We start from the raw sequence: 17838 nt of genomic DNA on the forward strand, positions 1-17838 counted from the left end.
CCTGCATGGCTTAATCTTTGAGACAAGCATATCACTACTGGCAGGATCAACCAGATAGCTGCGACAGCTGCGCTCGGCCCTTGCTGGGCCGCCCGGCGCGTGCTCGTCGCATTCGTTTAAGACCGAGGCGATCGCCTGCGGCCGTACTCAGCTTCGACAGTCGCTGGCCGCGACGTCCACGCTCTCGCCGGCAGTGCCAGGCGGAGCGATTTGCGTTTTTTCTTTGCTCGCCCTCTCTCGGGCTCGATCCATTCAGTTTCGCACAAACAAGAGCTCTGCCGGCCGCCTGCAGCGGTGCCTAAAACCCGGGCATAACAATGCGACCGTTCTGCTAGGCCGACAAGCGCTCAAGCCAGACGCTCGATCGAACGCCCCATACATATTAGTCGAGACAACGGCTCGCTCATTAGCATCGCGTTTGTACTTTAACTTTTTTCGGCTCTGCTTCTTTCGACGCCGATGCCGGCGACGCAGCACTCTCTCGCCCGCCAGCCACCGAGAGATGTGTGCGCTCCGACCGGCCCCGCACGCCGCTCTTTCTTGGCTCATTCGAGTTTACTGTCTTTCGCTCTAACATGCCTTACCTAGGGTTAGGTTAGTATGCTTGCACGTTTGTACTTTAACTTTTTTCGGCTCTGCTTCTTTCGACGCCGATGCCGGCGACGCAGCACTCTCTCGCCCGCCAGCCACCGAGAGATGTGTGCGCTCCGACCGGCCCCGCACGCCGCTCTTTCTTGGCTCATTCGAGTTTACTGTCTTTCGCTCTAACATGCCTTACCTAGGGTTAGGTTAGTATGCTTGCACGTTTGTACTTTAACTTTTTTCGGCTCGGCTTCTTTCGACGCCGATGCCGGCGACGCAGCACTCTCTCGCCCGCCAGCCACCGAGAGATGTGTGCGCTCCGACCGGCCCCGCACGCCGCTCTTTCTTGGCTCATTCGAGTTTACTGTCTTTCGCTTTAACATGCCTTACCTAGGGTTAGGTTAGTATGCTTGCACGTTTGTACTTTAACTTTTTTCGGCTCGGCTTCTTTCGACGCCGATGCCGGCGACGCAGCACTCTCTCGCCCGCCAGCCACCGAGAGATGTGTGCGTTCCGACCGGCCCCGCACGCCGCTCTTTCTTGGCTCATTCGAGTTTACTGTCTTTCGCTCTAACATGCCTTACCTAGGGTTAGGTTAGTATGCTTGCACGTTTGTACTTTAACTTTTTTCGGCTCTGCTTCTTTCGACGCCGATGCCGGCGACACAGCACTCTCTCGCCCGCCAGCCACCGAGAGATGTGTGCGCTCCGACCGGCCCCGCACGCCGCTCTTTCTTGGCTCATTCGAGTTTACTGTCTTTCGCTCTAACATGCCTTACCTAGGGTTAGGTTAGTATGCTTGCACGTTTGTACTTTAACTTTTTTCGGCTCTGCTTCTTTCGACGCCGATGCCGGCGACGCAGCACTCTCTCGCCCGCCAGCCACCGAGAGATGTGTGCGCTCCGACCGGCCCCGCACGCCGCTCTTTCTTGGCTCATTCGAGCTTACTGTCTTTCGCTCTAACATGCCTTACCTAGGGTTAGGTTAGTATGCTTGCACGTTTGTACTTTAACTTTTTTCGGCTCGGCTTCTTTCGACGCCGATGCCGGCGACGCAGCACTCTCTCGCCCGCCAGCCACCGAGAGATGTGTGCGCTCCGACCGGCCCCGCACGCCGCTCTTTCTTGGCTCATTCGAGTTTACTGTCTTTCGCTCTAACATGCCTTACCTAGGGTTAGGTTAGTATGCTTGCACGTTTGTACTTTAACTTTTTTCGGCTCGGCTTCTTTCGACGCCGATGCCGGCGACGCAGCACTCTCTCGCCCGCCAGCCACCGAGAGATGTGTGCGCTCCGACCGGCCCCGCACGCCGCTTTTTCTTGGCTCATTCGAGTTTACTGTCTTTCGCTCTAACATGCCTTACCTAGGGTTAGGTTAGTATGCTTGCACGTTTGTACTTTAACTTTTTTCGGCTCTGCTTCTTTCGACGCCGATGCCGGCGACGCAGCACTCTCTCGCCCGCCAGCCACCGAGAGATGTGTGCGCTCCGACCGGCCCCGCACGCCGCTCTTTCTTGGCTCATTCGAGTTTACTGTCTTTCGCTCTAACATGCCTTACCTAGGGTTAGGTTAGTATGCTTGCACGTTTGTACTTTAACTTTTTTCGGCTCTGCTTCTTTCGACGCCGATGCCGGCGACGCAGCACTCTCTCGCCCGCCAGCCACCGAGAGATGTGTGCGCTCCGACCGGCCCCGCACGCCGCTCTTTCTTGGCTCATTCGAGTTTACTGTCTTTCGCTCTAACATGCCTTACCTAGGGTTAGGTTAGTATGCTTGCACGTTTGTACTTTAACTTTTTTCGGCTCTGCTTCTTTCGACGCCGATGCCGGCGACGCAGCACTCTCTCGCCCGCCAGCCACCGAGAGATGTGTGCGCTCCGACCGGCCCCGCACGCCGCTCTTTCTTGGCTCATTCGAGTTTACTGTCTTTCGCTCTAACATGCCTTACCTAGGGTTAGGTTAGTATGCTTGCACGTTTGTACTTTAACTTTTTTCGGCTCGGCTTCTTTCGACGCCGATGCCGGCGACGCAGCACTCTCTCGCCCGCCAGCCACCGAGAGATGTGTGCGCTCCGACCGGCCCCGCACGCCGCTCTTTCTTGGCTCATTCGAGTTTACTGTCTTTCGCTCTAACATGCCTTACCTAGGGTTAGGTTAGTATGCTTGCACGTTTGTACTTTAACTTTTTTCGGCTCTGCTTCTTTCGACGCCGATGCCGGCGACGCAGCACTCTCTCGCCCGCCAGCCACCGAGAGATGTGTGCGCTCCGACCGGCCCCGCACGCCGCTCTTTCTTGGCTCATTCGAGTTTACTGTCTTTCGCTCTAACATGCCTTACCTAGGGTTAGGTTAGTATGCTTGCACGTTTGTACTTTAACTTTTTTCGGCTCTGCTTCTTTCGACGCCGATGCCGGCGACGCAGCACTCTCTCGCCCGCCAGCCACCGAGAGATGTGTGCGCTCCGACCGGCCCCGCACGCCGCTCTTTCTTGGCTCATTCGAGTTTACTGTCTTTCGCTCTAACATGCCTTACCTAGGGTTAGGTTAGTATGCTTGCACGTTTGTACTTTAACTTTTTTCGGCTCTGCTTCTTTCGACGCCGATGCCGGCGACGCAGCACTCTCTCGCCCGCCAGCCACCGAGAGATGTGTGCGCTCCGACCGGCCCCGCACGCCGCTCTTTCTTGGCTCATTCGAGTTTACTGTCTTTCGCTCTAACATGCCTTACCTAGGGTTAGGTTAGTATGCTTGCACGTTTGTACTTTAACTTTTTTCGGCTCGGCTTCTTTCGACGCCGATGCCGGCGACGCAGCACTCTCTCGCCCGCCAGCCACCGAGAGATGTGTGCGCTCCGACCGGCCCCGCACGCCGCTCTTTCTTGGCTCATTCGAGTTTACGGTCTTTCGCTCTAACATGCCTTACCTAGGGTTAGGTTAGTATGCTTGCACGTTTGTACTTTAACTTTTTTCGGCTCTGCTTCTTTCGACGCCGATGCCGGCGACGCAGCACTCTCTCGCCCGCCAGCCACCGAGAGATGTGTGCGCTCCGACCGGCCCCGCACGCCGCTCTTTCTTGGCTCATTCGAGTTTACTGTCTTTCGCTCTAACATGCCTTACCTAGGGTTAGGTTAGTATGCTTGCACGTTTGTACTTTAACTTTTTTCGGCTCGGATTCTTTCGACGCCGATGCCGGCGACGCAGCACTCTCTCGCCCGCCAGCCACCGAGAGATGTGTGCGCTCCGACCGGCCCCGCACGCCGCTCTTTCTTGGCTCATTCGAGTTTACTGTCTTTCGCTCTAACATGCCTTACCTAGGGTTAGGTTAGTATGCTTGCACGTTTGTACTTTAACTTTTTTCGGCTCTGCTTCTTTCGACGCCGATGCCGGCGACGCAGCACTCTCTCGCCCGCCAGCCACCGAGAGATGTGTGCGCTCCGACCGGCCCCGCACGCCGCTCTTTCTTGGCTCATTCGAGTTTACTGTCTTTCGCTCTAACATGCCTTACCTAGGGTTAGGTTAGTATGCTTGCACGTTTGTACTTTAACTTTTTTCGGCTCGGCTTCTTTCGACGCCGATGCCGGCGACGCAGCACTCTCTCGCCCGCCAGCCACCGAGAGATGTGTGCGCTCCGACCGGCCCCGCACGCCGCTCTTTCTTGGCTCATTCGAGTTTACTGTCTTTCGCTCTAACATGCCTTACCTAGGGTTAGGTTAGTATGCTTGCACGTTTGTACTTTAACTTTTTTCGGCTCTGCTTCTTTCGACGCCGATGCCGGCGACGCAGCACTCTCTCGCCCGCCAGCCACCGAGAGATGTGTGCGCTCCGACCGGCCCCGCACGCCGCTCTTTCTTGGCTCATTCGAGTTTACTGTCTTTCGCTCTAACATGCCTTACCTAGGGTTAGGTTAGTATGCTTGCACGTTTGTACTTTAACTTTTTTCGGCTCTGCTTCTTTCGACGCCGATGCCGGCGACGCAGCACTCTCTCGCCCGCCAGCCACCGAGAGATGTGTGCGCTCCGACCGGCCCCGCACGCCGCTCTTTCTTGGCTCATTCGAGTTTACTGTCTTTCGCTCTAACATGCCTTACCTAGGGTTAGGTTAGTATGCTTGCACGTTTGTACTTTAACTTTTTTCGGCTCTGCTTCTTTCGACGCCGATGCCGGCGACGCAGCACTCTCTCGCCCGCCAGCCACCGAGAGATGTGTGCGCTCCGACCGGCCCCGCACGCCGCTCTTTCTTGGCTCATTCGAGTTTACTGTCTTTCGCTCTAACATGCCTTACCTAGGGTTAGGTTAGTATGCTTGCACGTTTGTACTTTAACTTTTTTCGGCTCTGCTTCTTTCGACGCCGATGCCGGCGACGCAGCACTCTCTCGCCCGCCAGCCACCGAGAGATGTGTGCGCTCCGACCGGCCCCGCACGCCGCTCTTTCTAGGCTCATTCGAGTTTACTGTCTTTCGCTCTAACATGCCTTACCTAGGGTTAGGTTAGTATGCTTGCACGTTTGTACTTTAACTTTTTTCGGCTCGGCTTCTTTCGACGCCGATGCCGGCGACGCAGCACTCTCTCGCCCGCCAGCCACCGAGAGATGTGTGCGCTCCGACCGGCCCCGCACGCCGCTCTTTCTTGGCTCATTCGAGTTTACTGTCTTTCGCTCTAACATGCCTTACCTAGGGTTAGGTTAGTATGCTTGCACGTTTGTACTTTAACTTTTTTCGGCTCTGCTTCTTTCGACGCCGATGCCGGCGACGCAGCACTCTCTCGCCCGCCAGCCACCGAGAGATGTGTGCGCTCCGACCGGCCCCGCACGCCGCTCTTTCTTGGCTCATTCGAGTTTACTGTCTTTCGCTCTAACATGCCTTACCTAGGGTTAGGTTAGTATGCTTGCACGTTTGTACTTTAACTTTTTTCGGCTCGGCTTCTTTCGACGCCGATGCCGGCGACGCAGCACTCTCTCGCCCGCCAGCCACCGAGAGATGTGTGCGCTCCGACCGGCCCCGCACGCCGCTCTTTCTTGGCTCATTCGAGTTTACTGTCTTTCGCTCTAACATGCCTTACCTAGGGTTAGGTTAGTATGCTTGCACGTTTGTACTTTAACTTTTTTCGGCTCTGCTTCTTTCGACGCCGATGCCGGCGACGCAGCACTCTCTCGCCCGCCAGCCACCGAGAGATGTGTGCGCTCCGACCGGCCCCGCACGCCGCTCTTTCTTGGCTCATTCGAGTTTACTGTCTTTCGCTCTAACATGCCTTACCTAGGGTTAGGTTAGTATGCTTGCACGTTTGTACTTTAACTTTTTTCGGCTCGGCTTCTTTCGACGCCGATGCCGGCGACGCAGCACTCTCTCGCCCGCCAGCCACCGAGAGATGTGTGCGCTCCGACCGGCCCCGCACGCCGCTCTTTCTTGGCTCATTCGAGTTTACTGTCTTTCGCTCTAACATGCCTTACCTAGGGTTAGGTTAGTATGCTTGCACGTTTGTACTTTAACTTTTTTCGGCTCTGCTTCTTTCGACGCCGATGCCGGCGACGCAGCACTCTCTCGCCCGCCAGCCACCGAGAGATGTGTGCGCTCCGACCGGCCCCGCACGCCGCTCTTTCTTGGCTCATTCGAGTTTACTGTCTTTCGCTCTAACATGCCTTACCTAGGGTTAGGTTAGTATGCTTGCACGTTTGTACTTTAACTTTTTTCGGCTCGGCTTCTTTCGACGCCGATGCCGGCGACGCAGCACTCTCTCGCCCGCCAGCCACCGAGAGATGTGTGCGCTCCGACCGGCCCCGCACGCCGCTCTTTCTTGGCTCATTCGAGTTTACTGTCTTTCGCTCTAACATGCCTTACCTAGGGTTAGGTTAGTATGCTTGCACGTTTGTACTTTAACTTTTTTCGGCTCTGCTTCTTTCGACGCCGATGCCGGCGACGCAGCACTCTCTCGCCCGCCAGCCACCGAGAGATGTGTGCGCTCCGACCGGCCCCGCACGCCGCTCTTTCTTGGCTCATTCGAGTTTACTGTCTTTCGCTCTAACATGCCTTACCTAGGGTTAGGTTAGTATGCTTGCACGTTTGTACTTTAACTTTTTTCGGCTCGGCTTCTTTCGACGCCGATGCCGGCGACGCAGCACTCTCTCGCCCGCCAGCCACCGAGAGATGTGTGCGCTCCGACCGGCCCCGCACGCCGCTCTTTCTTGGCTCATTCGAGTTTACTGTCTTTCGCTCTAACATGCCTTACCTAGGGTTAGGTTAGTATGCTTGCACGTTTGTACTTTAACTTTTTTCGGCTCTGCTTCTTTCGACGCCGATGCCGGCGACGCAGCACTCTCTCGCCCGCCAGCCACCGAGAGATGTGTGCGCTCCGACCGGCCCCGCACGCCGCTCTTTCTTGGCTCATTCGAGTTTACTGTCTTTCGCTCTAACATGCCTTACCTAGGGTTAGGTTAGTATGCTTGCACGTTTGTACTTTAACTTTTTTCGGCTCGGCTTCTTTCGACGCCGATGCCGGCGACGCAGCACTCTCTCGCCCGCCAGCCACCGAGAGATGTGTGCGCTCCGACCGGCCCCGCACGCCGCTCTTTCTTGGCTCATTCGAGTTTACTGTCTTTCGCTCTAACATGCCTTACCTAGGGTTAGGTTAGTATGCTTGCACGTTTGTACTTTAACTTTTTTCGGCTCTGCTTCTTTCGACGCCGATGCCGGCGACGCAGCACTCTCTCGCCCGCCAGCCACCGAGAGATGTGTGCGCTCCTACCGGCCCCGCACGCCGCTCTTTCTTGGCTCATTCGAGTTTACTGTCTTTCGCTCTAACATGCCTTACCTAGGGTTAGGTTAGTATGCTTGCACGTTTGTACTTTAGCTTTTTTCGGCTCGGCTTCTTTCGACGCCGATGCCGGCGACGCAGCACTCTCTCGCCCGCCAGCCACCGAGAGATGTGTGCGCTCCGACCGGCCCCGCACGCCGCACTTTCTTGGCTCATTCGAGTTTACTGTCTTTCGCTCTAACATGCCTTACCTAGGGTTAGGTTAGTATGCTTGCACGTTTGTACTTCAACTTTTTTCGGCTCTGCTTCTTTCGACGCCGATGCCGGCGACGCAGCACTCTCTCGCCCGCCAGCCACCGAGAGATGTGTGCGCTCCGACCGGCCCCGCACGGCGCTCTTTCTTGGCTCATTCGAGTTTACTGTCTTTCGCTCTAACATGCCTTACCTAGGGTTAGGTTAGTATGCTTGCACGTTTGTACTTTAACTTTTTTCGGCTCGGCTTCTTTCGACGCCGATGCCGGCGACGCAGCACTCTCTCGCCCGCCAGCCACCGAGAGATGTGTGCGCTCCGACCGGCCCCGCACGCCGCTCTTTCTTGGCTCATTCGAGTTTACTGTCTTTCGCTCTAACATGCCTTACCTAGGGTTAGGTTAGTATGCTTGCACGTTTGTACTTTAACTTTTTTCGGCTCTGCTTCTTTCGACGCCGATGCCGGCGACGCAGCACTCTCTCGCCCGCCAGCCACCGAGAGATGTGTGCGCTCCGACCGGCCCCGCACGCCGCTCTTTCTTGGCTCATTCGAGTTTACTGTCTTTCGCTCTAACATGCCTTACCTAGGGTTAGGTCAGTATGCTTGCACGTTTGTACTTTAACTTTTTTCGGCTCGGCTTCTTGCGACGCCGATGCCGGCGACGCAGCACTCTCTCGCCCGCCAGCCACCGAGAGATGTGTGCGCTCCGACCGGCCCCGCACGCCGCTCTTTCTTGGCTCATTCGAGTTTACTGTCTTTCGCTCTAACATGCCTTACCTAGGGTTAGGTTAGTATGCTTGCACGTTTGTACTTTAACTTTTTTCGGCTCTGCTTCTTTCGACGCCGATGCCGGCGACGCAGCACTCTCTCGCCCGCCAGCCACCGAGAGATGTGTGCGCTCCGACCGGCCCCGCACGCCGCTCTTTCTTGGCTCATTCGAGTTTACTGTCTTTCGCTCTAACATGCCTTACCTAGGGTTAGGTTAGTATGCTTGCACGTTTGTACTTTAACTTTTTTCGGCTCGGCTTCTTTCGACGCCGATGCCGGCGACGCAGCACTCTCTCGCCCGCCAGCCACCGAGAGATGTGTGCGCTCCGACCGGCCCCGCACGCCGCTCTTTCTTGGCTCATTCGAGTTTACTGTCTTTCGCTCTAACATGCCTTACCTAGGGTTAGGTTAGTATGCTTGCACGTTTGTACTTTAACTTTTTTCGGCTCTGCTTCTTTCGACGCCGATGCCGGCGACGCAGCACTCTCTCGCCCGCCAGCCACCGAGAGATGTGTGCGCTCCGACCGGCCCCGCACGCCGCTCTTTCTTGGCTCATTCGAGTTTACTGTCTTTCGCTCTAACATGCCTTACCTAGGGTTAGAACACGGCAAAGTCATTCAAAAGGAAAGTTTGATTTTAGGTGTCAACCAACGTACCACTGTGAAGCTAGCAGCACTTTCAGCCAGAATATTTTTACACATTGAATATAGGTTCTACGCGCAAATAGTGTTCACTTATAGTTACATATAGAATTGAAAAAATTGATCAAAATATAATTTTAGCACGGAAATACATGAAAAATCTTCAAACTGACTGAATACAATGAATTTGACAAAAAATATAGTGTTTAAGAAAAGACCAACTGAGCGAAAATTGAATTTTCAAGTATTCCGCAAATACGAAGTTTCGAAAAATTATCGTATTTAAAACGTCGATTTCTCGAAAACCGCCAATAAAGGCAGCACCACGACACATTCGGAGAAAAGCAGATTCCTTATAGATTTGACTTTGATATGTCAGAACAGTAGTAGCACGTTTTGACTTGGCCATATATAATACAAAAAATAGCGTATAATTTTCAATTTTATTAACTATGTAGATATAACAAATTTAAAAACGGTTTGGTATTTCAACAGAATTTACTGGATAATTCATCAAATACTTTTTTATCTTGGTCATACATCAAAACTGTACGTTCATTAAACTTGTAATAAGTGGGCAAATCCTAAAATAACAAAAAATGATTTTACGCCCTCTTGTGGATTTTTTCCGGAATTTTTAAGAAAATATCGTTTTTGAAAAGGCGATTTCTCAAAAGCCGTCAATAAAGGCAGCACTACGACACATTCGGAGAAAAGCAGATACCTTATAGATTGGATTTCAATATGTCAGAACAGTAGCAGCACGTTTTTACTTGGCCATATATATTACCAAACATAGCGTGTATTCAAAATTTTATATAAAATGCGGACGTAACATATTTAAAAACCGTTTGGTATTTCAACTAAATTTACTAGACATCTAATGGAACATCTTTTTCTCTTGGACATACATATATACTGTACGTTCATTAAACTTGGAATAAGTTGCGAAAAGTATAAAATACCAAAAAACATTTTACGTCCCCTTGTGGATTATTTCAAAATTTCAAAAAATTATCGTATTTGAAATAGCGATTTCTCGAAAACCGCCAATAAAGGCAGCACTACAACACATTCGGAGAAAAGCAGGTACCTTATAGATTCGATTTTTATATGTCAGAACAATAGCAGCACATTTTGACTTGGCCATATATAATATCAATGTTATGAAAGATAACAGGATACCGATTCTAGGCTTTATCAAACATAAGAACACCACTACCACAACTTAACACTGTAAACAATAAAATAACATGCAGACAGTAAAGTATGCAGTACGACAGATCTAGGGTAATCAAGAGTAAATTGTTTATCTAATAATTACACTGTAAAGAAATACTAACACCACAACCAAACATAGCGTTTATTCGAAATTTTAAAAAAACAATGCAGACATAACATATTTAAAAAGAGTTTTGTATTTCAACTAAATTTACTAGATAAGTTATCAAACTTTTTTTGTCTTGCTAACACTTCAATACTGTACGTACATTATACTTGGAATAAGTTGCGGAAAGTATAAAATAGCAAAAACCAAGTTACGTCCTCTTGTGGATCATCTTCAAAATTTCAAAAAATTATCGTATTTGAAATAGCGATTTCTCGAAAACCACCAATAAAGGCAGCACTACGACACATTCGGAGAAAAGCAGATACCTTATAGATTCGATTTTCATATGTCAGAACAGTAGCAGCACGTTTTGACTTGGCCATATATAATACAAAAAATAGCGTATAATTTTCAATTTTATTAACTATGTAGATATAACAAATTTAAAAACGGTTTGGTATTTCAACAGAATTTACTGGATAATTCATCAAATACTTTTTTCTCTTGGTCATACATCAAAACTGTACGTTCATTAAACTTGTAATAAGTGGGCAAATCCTAAAATAACAAAAAATGATTTTACGCCCTCTTGGGGATTTTTTCCGGAATTTTTAAGAAAATATCGTTTTTGAAAAGGCGATTTCTCAAAAGCCGTCAATAAAGGCAGCACTACGACACATTCGGAGAAAAGCAGATACCTTATAGATTGGATTTCAATATGTCAGAACAGTAGCAGCACGTTTTTACTTGGCCATATATAATACCAAACATAGCGTGTATTCAAAATTTTATATAAAATGCGGACGTAACATATTTAAAAACCGTTTGGTATTTCAACTAAATTTACTAGACATCTAATGGAACATCTTTTTCTCTTGGAAATACATATATACTGTACGTTCATTAAACTTGGAATAAGTTGCGAAAAGTTTAAAATACCAAAAAACATTTTACGTCCCCTTGTGGATTATTTCAAAATTTCAAAAAATTATCGTATTTGAAATAGCGATTTCTCGAAAACCGCCAATAAAGGCAGCACTACAACACATTCGGAGAAAAGCAGGTACCTTATAGATTCGATTTTTATATGTCAGAACAATAGCAGCACATTTTGACTTGGCCATATATAATATCAATGTTATGAAAGATAACAGGACACCGATTCTAGGCTTTATCAAACATAAGAACACCACTACCACAACTTAACACTGTAAACAATAAAATAACATGCAGACAGTAAAGTATGCAGTACGACAGATCTAGGGTAATCAAGAGTAAATTGTTTATCTAATAATTACACTGTAAAGAAATACTAACACCACAACCAAACATAGCGTTTATTCGAAATTTTAAAAAACAATGCAGACATAACATATTTAAAAAGAGTTTTGTATTTCAACTAAATTCACTAGATAATTTATCAAACTTTTTTTGTCTTGCTAACACTTCAATACTGTACGTACATTATACTTGGAATAAGTTGCGGAAAGTATAAAATAGCAAAAACCAAGTTACGTCCTCTTGTGGATCATCTTCAAAATTTCAAAAAATTATCGTATTTGAAATAGCGATTTCTCGAAAACCACCAATAAAGGCAGCACTACGACACATTCGGAGAAAAGCAGATACCTTATAGATTCGATTTTCATATGTCAGAACAGTAGCATAACGTTTTGACTTGGCCATATATAATACCAATCATAGCGTATAATTTTCAATTTTATTACCAATGTAGATGTAACATATTTAAAAACGGTTTGGTATCTCAACTAAATTTACTGGATAATTCATCAACTACTTTTCTCTCTTGGTCATACATCAAAACTGTACGTTCATTAAACTTGGAATAAGTGGGCGAATCTTAAAATAACAAAAAATGATTTGACGCCCTATTGCGTTGTGGATTTTTTTCGGAATTTCAAAAAATTATCGTTTTTGAAAAGGCGATTTTCTCAAAAACCGCCAATAAAGGCAGCACTACGACACATTCGGAGAAAAGCAGATACCTCATAGATTTGATTTTACTATGTCAGAACAATAGCAGCACGTTTTGACTTGGCCATATATAATACCAAACATAGCGTATAATTTTCAATTTTATTAATTATGTAGATATAACATATTTGAAAACGATTTGATATTTCAACTGAATTTACTCGATAATGCATCAAATACCTTTTTTTTCTTGGTAATACATCAAAACCGTACGTTCATTAAACTTGGAATAAGTGGGCAAATCTTAAAATAACAAAAAATGATTTTACGCCCTCTTTTGGATTTTTTCCGGAATTTTCAAAAAAATATCGTGTTTGAAAGGGCGATTTCTCAAAAACCGCCAATAAAGGCAGCACTACGACACATTCGGAGGAAAGCAGGTACCTTATAGATTTAATTTCATTATGTTGGAACAGTAGCAGCACGTTTTGACTTGGCCATATATAATACCAAACATAGCGTATAATTTTCAATTTTATTACCAATGTAGATGTAACATATTTAAAAACGGTTTGGTATCTCAACTAAATTTACTGGATAATTCATCAACTACTTTTCTCTCTTGGTCATACATCAAAACTGTACGTTCATTAAACTTGGAATAAGTGGGCGAATCTTAAAATAACAAAAAATGATTTGACGCCCAATTGTGTTGTGGATTTTTTTCGGAATTTCGAAAATTATCGTTTTTTGAGTGGCGATTTCTCGGAAACCGCCAACAAAGGCAGCACTACGACACATTCGGAGAAAAGCAGATACATTATAGATTCGACTTTACTATGCCAGAACAGTAGCAGCACGTTTTGACTTGGCCATATATAATACCAATTATAGCGCATATTCTCAATTATTTGAATAGCGTAGATGTTCACATATTTTGAAAATGTTTTGTATTGTAAATAAATTCACCTAATAACGTAATATTCCGTTTTCTTACTTTTTCAAACACAGATACTGTGTATTAAGTAAACTTGGAATAATTTGCAACTTGTATAAAATGTTAAAAAAGGTCTTACTTCCTATATATCATTTTTTTAATTTCCCAAACATGCTGTTTTTGGAGTGATGATTTCTTGAAAACCGCCAATAAAGGCAGCATTACGTCACTTTAGGAGAATAGCAGATACATTGAAGATTCAATGTGATTGAACCAGAACAGTAGCAGCACGTTTTGATTTGGCCATATATAATACCAATGTTATGAAAGATAACAGGATACCGATTCTAGGCTTTATCAAACATAAGTACCACAACTTAACACTGTAAACAATAAAATAACATGCAGACAGTAAAGTATGCAGTACGACAGATCTAGGGTAATCAAGAGTAAATTGTTTATCTAATAATTACACTGTAAAGAAATACTAACACCACAACCAAACATAGCGTTTATTCGAAATTTTAAAAAACAATGCAGACATAACATATTTAAAAAGAGTTTTGTATTTCAACTAAATTTACTAGATAATTTATCAAACTTTTTTTGTCTTGCTAACACTTCAGTACTGTACGTACATTATACTTGGAATAAGTTGCGGAAATTTTAAAATACTAAAAAATCATTTCAAGCCCTCTTGTGAATTATTTTCAAAATTTTATAAAATTGTCGTTTTTGGAGTGGCGATTTCTCGAAAACTGCCAATAAAGGCAGCACCACGATACATTCGGAGCAAATCAGATAACTTATAGATTCGACTTCACTATACCAGAACAGTAACAGCACAATTTGACTTGGTCATGTATAATACCAAACATAACGTGTTTTCAAAATTTTATATTAAAATGGACGTATCGAACTTAAAAGCTTGTATTTCAACTTAATTTACTGGATAATGGATCAAATATATTTCTCACTTTGTTCAGTATTGATGTGTGACTGGTAGGAAATTATATTTGAACAAGTATTCAGTAAATTTGTTTAAAATACGACAGCTTTATTAATTTTTAACGTCAGCATTATTCAAAAGTTGAAGAATACACGCTATGTTTGGTATTAAATATGGCCAAGTCAAAACGTGCTGCTATTGTTGTGACATAATGAAATCAAATCTATAGGGTATCCGCTTTTCTCCGAATGCGTCGTAGTGCTGCCTTTATTGGCGGTTTTCCAAAAATCGCCCTTTAAAAAACGATAATTTTACGAAATTTTGAAAATAATCCACAAAATGGCTTAGAATGATTTTTTGGTATTTCATATTTTCCACAACTTATTCAAAGTTTAATGAACGTACAGTATTGGTGTATGTTTAATAGAAAAAGATGTTTGATGTATTATCTAGTAAATTTAGTTGAAATACAAATCACTTTTTAAATATGTTACGTCTGCATTGTTTATGAAATTTTGAATTCACGCTATGTTTGGTAATATATTGGCCGAGTTAAAACGTGCTGCTATTGTTCTGACATAATGAAATCGAATTTATAAGGTAATTAATTTTTAACGTCAGCATTATTCAAAAGTTGAAGAATACACGCTATGTTTGGTATTAAATATGGCCAAGTCAAAACGTGCTGCTATTGTTGTGACATAATGAAATCAAATCTATAGGGTATCCGCTTTTCTCTGAATGTGTCGTAGTGCTGCCTTTATTGGCGGTTTTTGAGAAATCGCTATTTCAAAAAGATATTTTTTTGAAAATCCGAAAAAAATCCACAAGAGGACGTCAAATCATTTTTTGTTATTTTGAGATTTGCCCACTTATTCCAAGTTTAATGAACGTACAGTTTTGATGTATTGCCAAGAGAGGAAAGTATTTGATGAATTATCCAGTAAATTTAGTTGAAATAGCAAACCGTTTTTAAATATGTTACATCTACATAGTTAATAAAATTGAAAATTATACGCTATGTTTGGTATTATAAATGGCCAAGTCAAAACGTGCTGCTACTGTTATGACATAATAAAATCGAATCTATAAGGTATCTGTTTTTCTCCAAATGTGTCGTAGTGCTGCCTTTATTGGCGGTTTTCGAGTAATCACTATTTCAAATACGATAATTTTTTGAAATTTTGAAAATAATCCACAAGAGGATGTAAAATGTTTTTTGGTATTTTATACTTTTCGCAACTTATTCCAAGTTTAATGAACGTATAGTATATATGTATGTACAAGAGAAAAAGATGTCTCATAAGATATCTAGTAAATTTAGTTGAAATACAAAACCCCTTCTAAATATGTTACGTCTGCATTGTTTATAACATTTTGAATACACGCTACGTTTGGTATTATATATGGCCAAGTCAAAACGTGCTGCTACTGTTCTGACATAATGAAATTTAATCTATCAGGTATCTGCTTTTCTCCGAATGTGTCGTAGTGCTGCCTTTATTGGCGGTTTTCGAGAAATCGCTATTTCAAATACGATAATTTTTTGAAATTTTGAAGATAATCCACAAGAGAACGTAACTTGGTTTTTGGTATTTTATACTTTCCGCAACTTAATCCAAGTTTAATGATCGTACAGTATATATGTATGTCCAAGAGAAAAAAAAATGTTTGATAAATTATCTAGTAAATTTAGTTGAAATACAAAACGGTTTTTAAATATGTTACGTCTGCATTGTTTATAAAATTTTGAATACACGCTATGTTTGGTATTATATATGGCCAAGTCAAAACGTGCTGCTACTGTTCTGACATAATGAAATTTAATCTATCAGGTATCTGCTTTTCTCCGAATGTGTCGTAGTGCTGCCTTTATTGGCGGTTTTCGAGAAATCGCTATTTCAAATACGATAATTTTTTGAAATTTTGAAGATAATCCACAAGAGGACGTAACTTGGTTTTTGGTATTTTATACTTTCCGCAACTTAATCCAAGTTTAATGATCGTACAGTATATATGTATGTCCACGAGAAAAAAATGTTTGATAATTATCTAGTAGATTTAGTTGAAATACCAAACGGTTTTTAAATATGTTACGTCTGGCCAAGTCAAAACGTGCTGCTACTGTTCTGACATAATGAAATTTAATCTATCAGGTATCTGCTTTTCTCCGAATGTGTCGTAGTGCTGCCTTTATTGGTGGTTTTTGAAAAATCGCCCTTTCAAAAGCGATATTTTTTTAAAAATTCTAGAAAAAATCCACAAGAGGGCGTAAAATAATTTTTTGGCATTTTAAGATTTGCCTACTTAATTCCATGTTTAATGAACGTACAGTTTTGATTTATGACCAAGAGAAAAAAGTATTTGATGAATTATCCACTAAATTCAGTTGAAATACCAAACCTTTTTTAAATATGTTACATCTACATAGTTAATAAAATTGAAAATTATATGCTATGTTTGGTATCATATATGGCCAAGTTAAAACGTGCTGCTACTGTTCCGACGTATTAAAATCGAATCTATAAGGAATCTGCTTTTCTCCGAATGTGTCGTAGTGCTGCCTTTATTGGCGGTTTTTGGGAAATCGCCCTTTCAAAAACGATATTTTTTTGAAATTCCGAAAAAAATCCACAAGAGGGCGTAAAATCATTTTTTGTTATTTTAAGATTTGCCACTTCTTCCAAGTTTAATGAACGTACAGTTTTGATGTATGGCCAAGAGAGAAAAGTATTTGATGAATTATCCAGTAAATTTTGTTGAAATACCAAAACGTTTTTAAATATGTTACGTCTGCATTGTTTATATAATTTTTAATACACGCTATGTTTGGTATTATATATGGCTAAGTCAAAACGTTCTGCTATTGTTCTGACATAATGAAATCAAATCTATAAGGTATCTGCTTTTCTCCGAATGTGTCGTAGTGCTGCCTTTATTGGCGGTTTTTGAAGAATCGACCTTTCAAAAACGATAATTTCGTGAAATTTATTAAAGAATCCACAAGAGTGCGTAATTTTTTTTTTGGTATTTTAGACTTTCCTCAACTTATTCTAAGTTTAATGAAGTGCATTATTGTGTGTGACAAAGAGAAAAATATCTTCTTTGATTAACTATCCAGTAAATTTTGTTGAAACACAAAATCAGTTTTAAATTTGTTGTATATACATTGTGCATAAAATTGAAAATTATACGTTATGTTTAGTATTATATATGGCCAAGTCAAAACGTGCTGAGACTGTTCTGACATAATGAAATCGAATCTTTGGGGTTTCTACTTTTTACCAATGGTGTTGCAATGCTGCCTTTATTGGAGGTTTTCATGAAACGACCGTCCTAAACGACGAAAATTCAGTCATTTTTAAACAACTCTCAAACAAGTATAAAAAAAATTTTATGCACTGTAGCAGTCGCTTTAGCTTGTTTACTATGTATTAACAATACGAGGAGTGTAGTTAATGATTGTTTTGCTTTATTTGCCATTGTGAAACTAATTAAAATGTACACTTTCTTTTAAAAATCATTGGGAACATTTAATTTTACGCGTGGGTATTTTCTGCGATTCTGTCAGTCACAATTTCGTGTTTTGCTGCTAGCTTCACAGAGGTAACCAAACGTCGTAGTTGTCAAGTCAAGTTTATTTTTTCCAGTTGTGCTAGGTTGCTTTAGTTTGTTCCATTTTTAGAAGTCAGTATAATTCAGAGAATTTTA

At 43.6% G+C, this 17838-nt stretch overlaps 1 non-coding gene across 1 annotated transcript in view; it reads right to left on the reverse strand.

Annotated features, from left to right (window-relative positions):
* LOC144421141 (small subunit ribosomal RNA) overlaps positions 1-57 on the reverse strand; it is a 1732-nt gene extending 1675 nt beyond the window's left edge. The window contains exon 1 of the ribosomal RNA XR_013474993.1: positions 1-57. This exon is cut by the window's left edge and continues 1675 nt beyond it. This is a non-coding gene — a ribosomal RNA (small subunit ribosomal RNA).
* Between the last annotated feature and the right edge of the window lie 17781 nt (positions 58-17838).

Source organism: Styela clava, chromosome 3 (assembly GCF_964204865.1).
Source record: "Styela clava chromosome 3, kaStyClav1.hap1.2, whole genome shotgun sequence".
Taxonomy (NCBI): Eukaryota; Metazoa; Chordata; class Ascidiacea; order Stolidobranchia; family Styelidae; genus Styela; species Styela clava.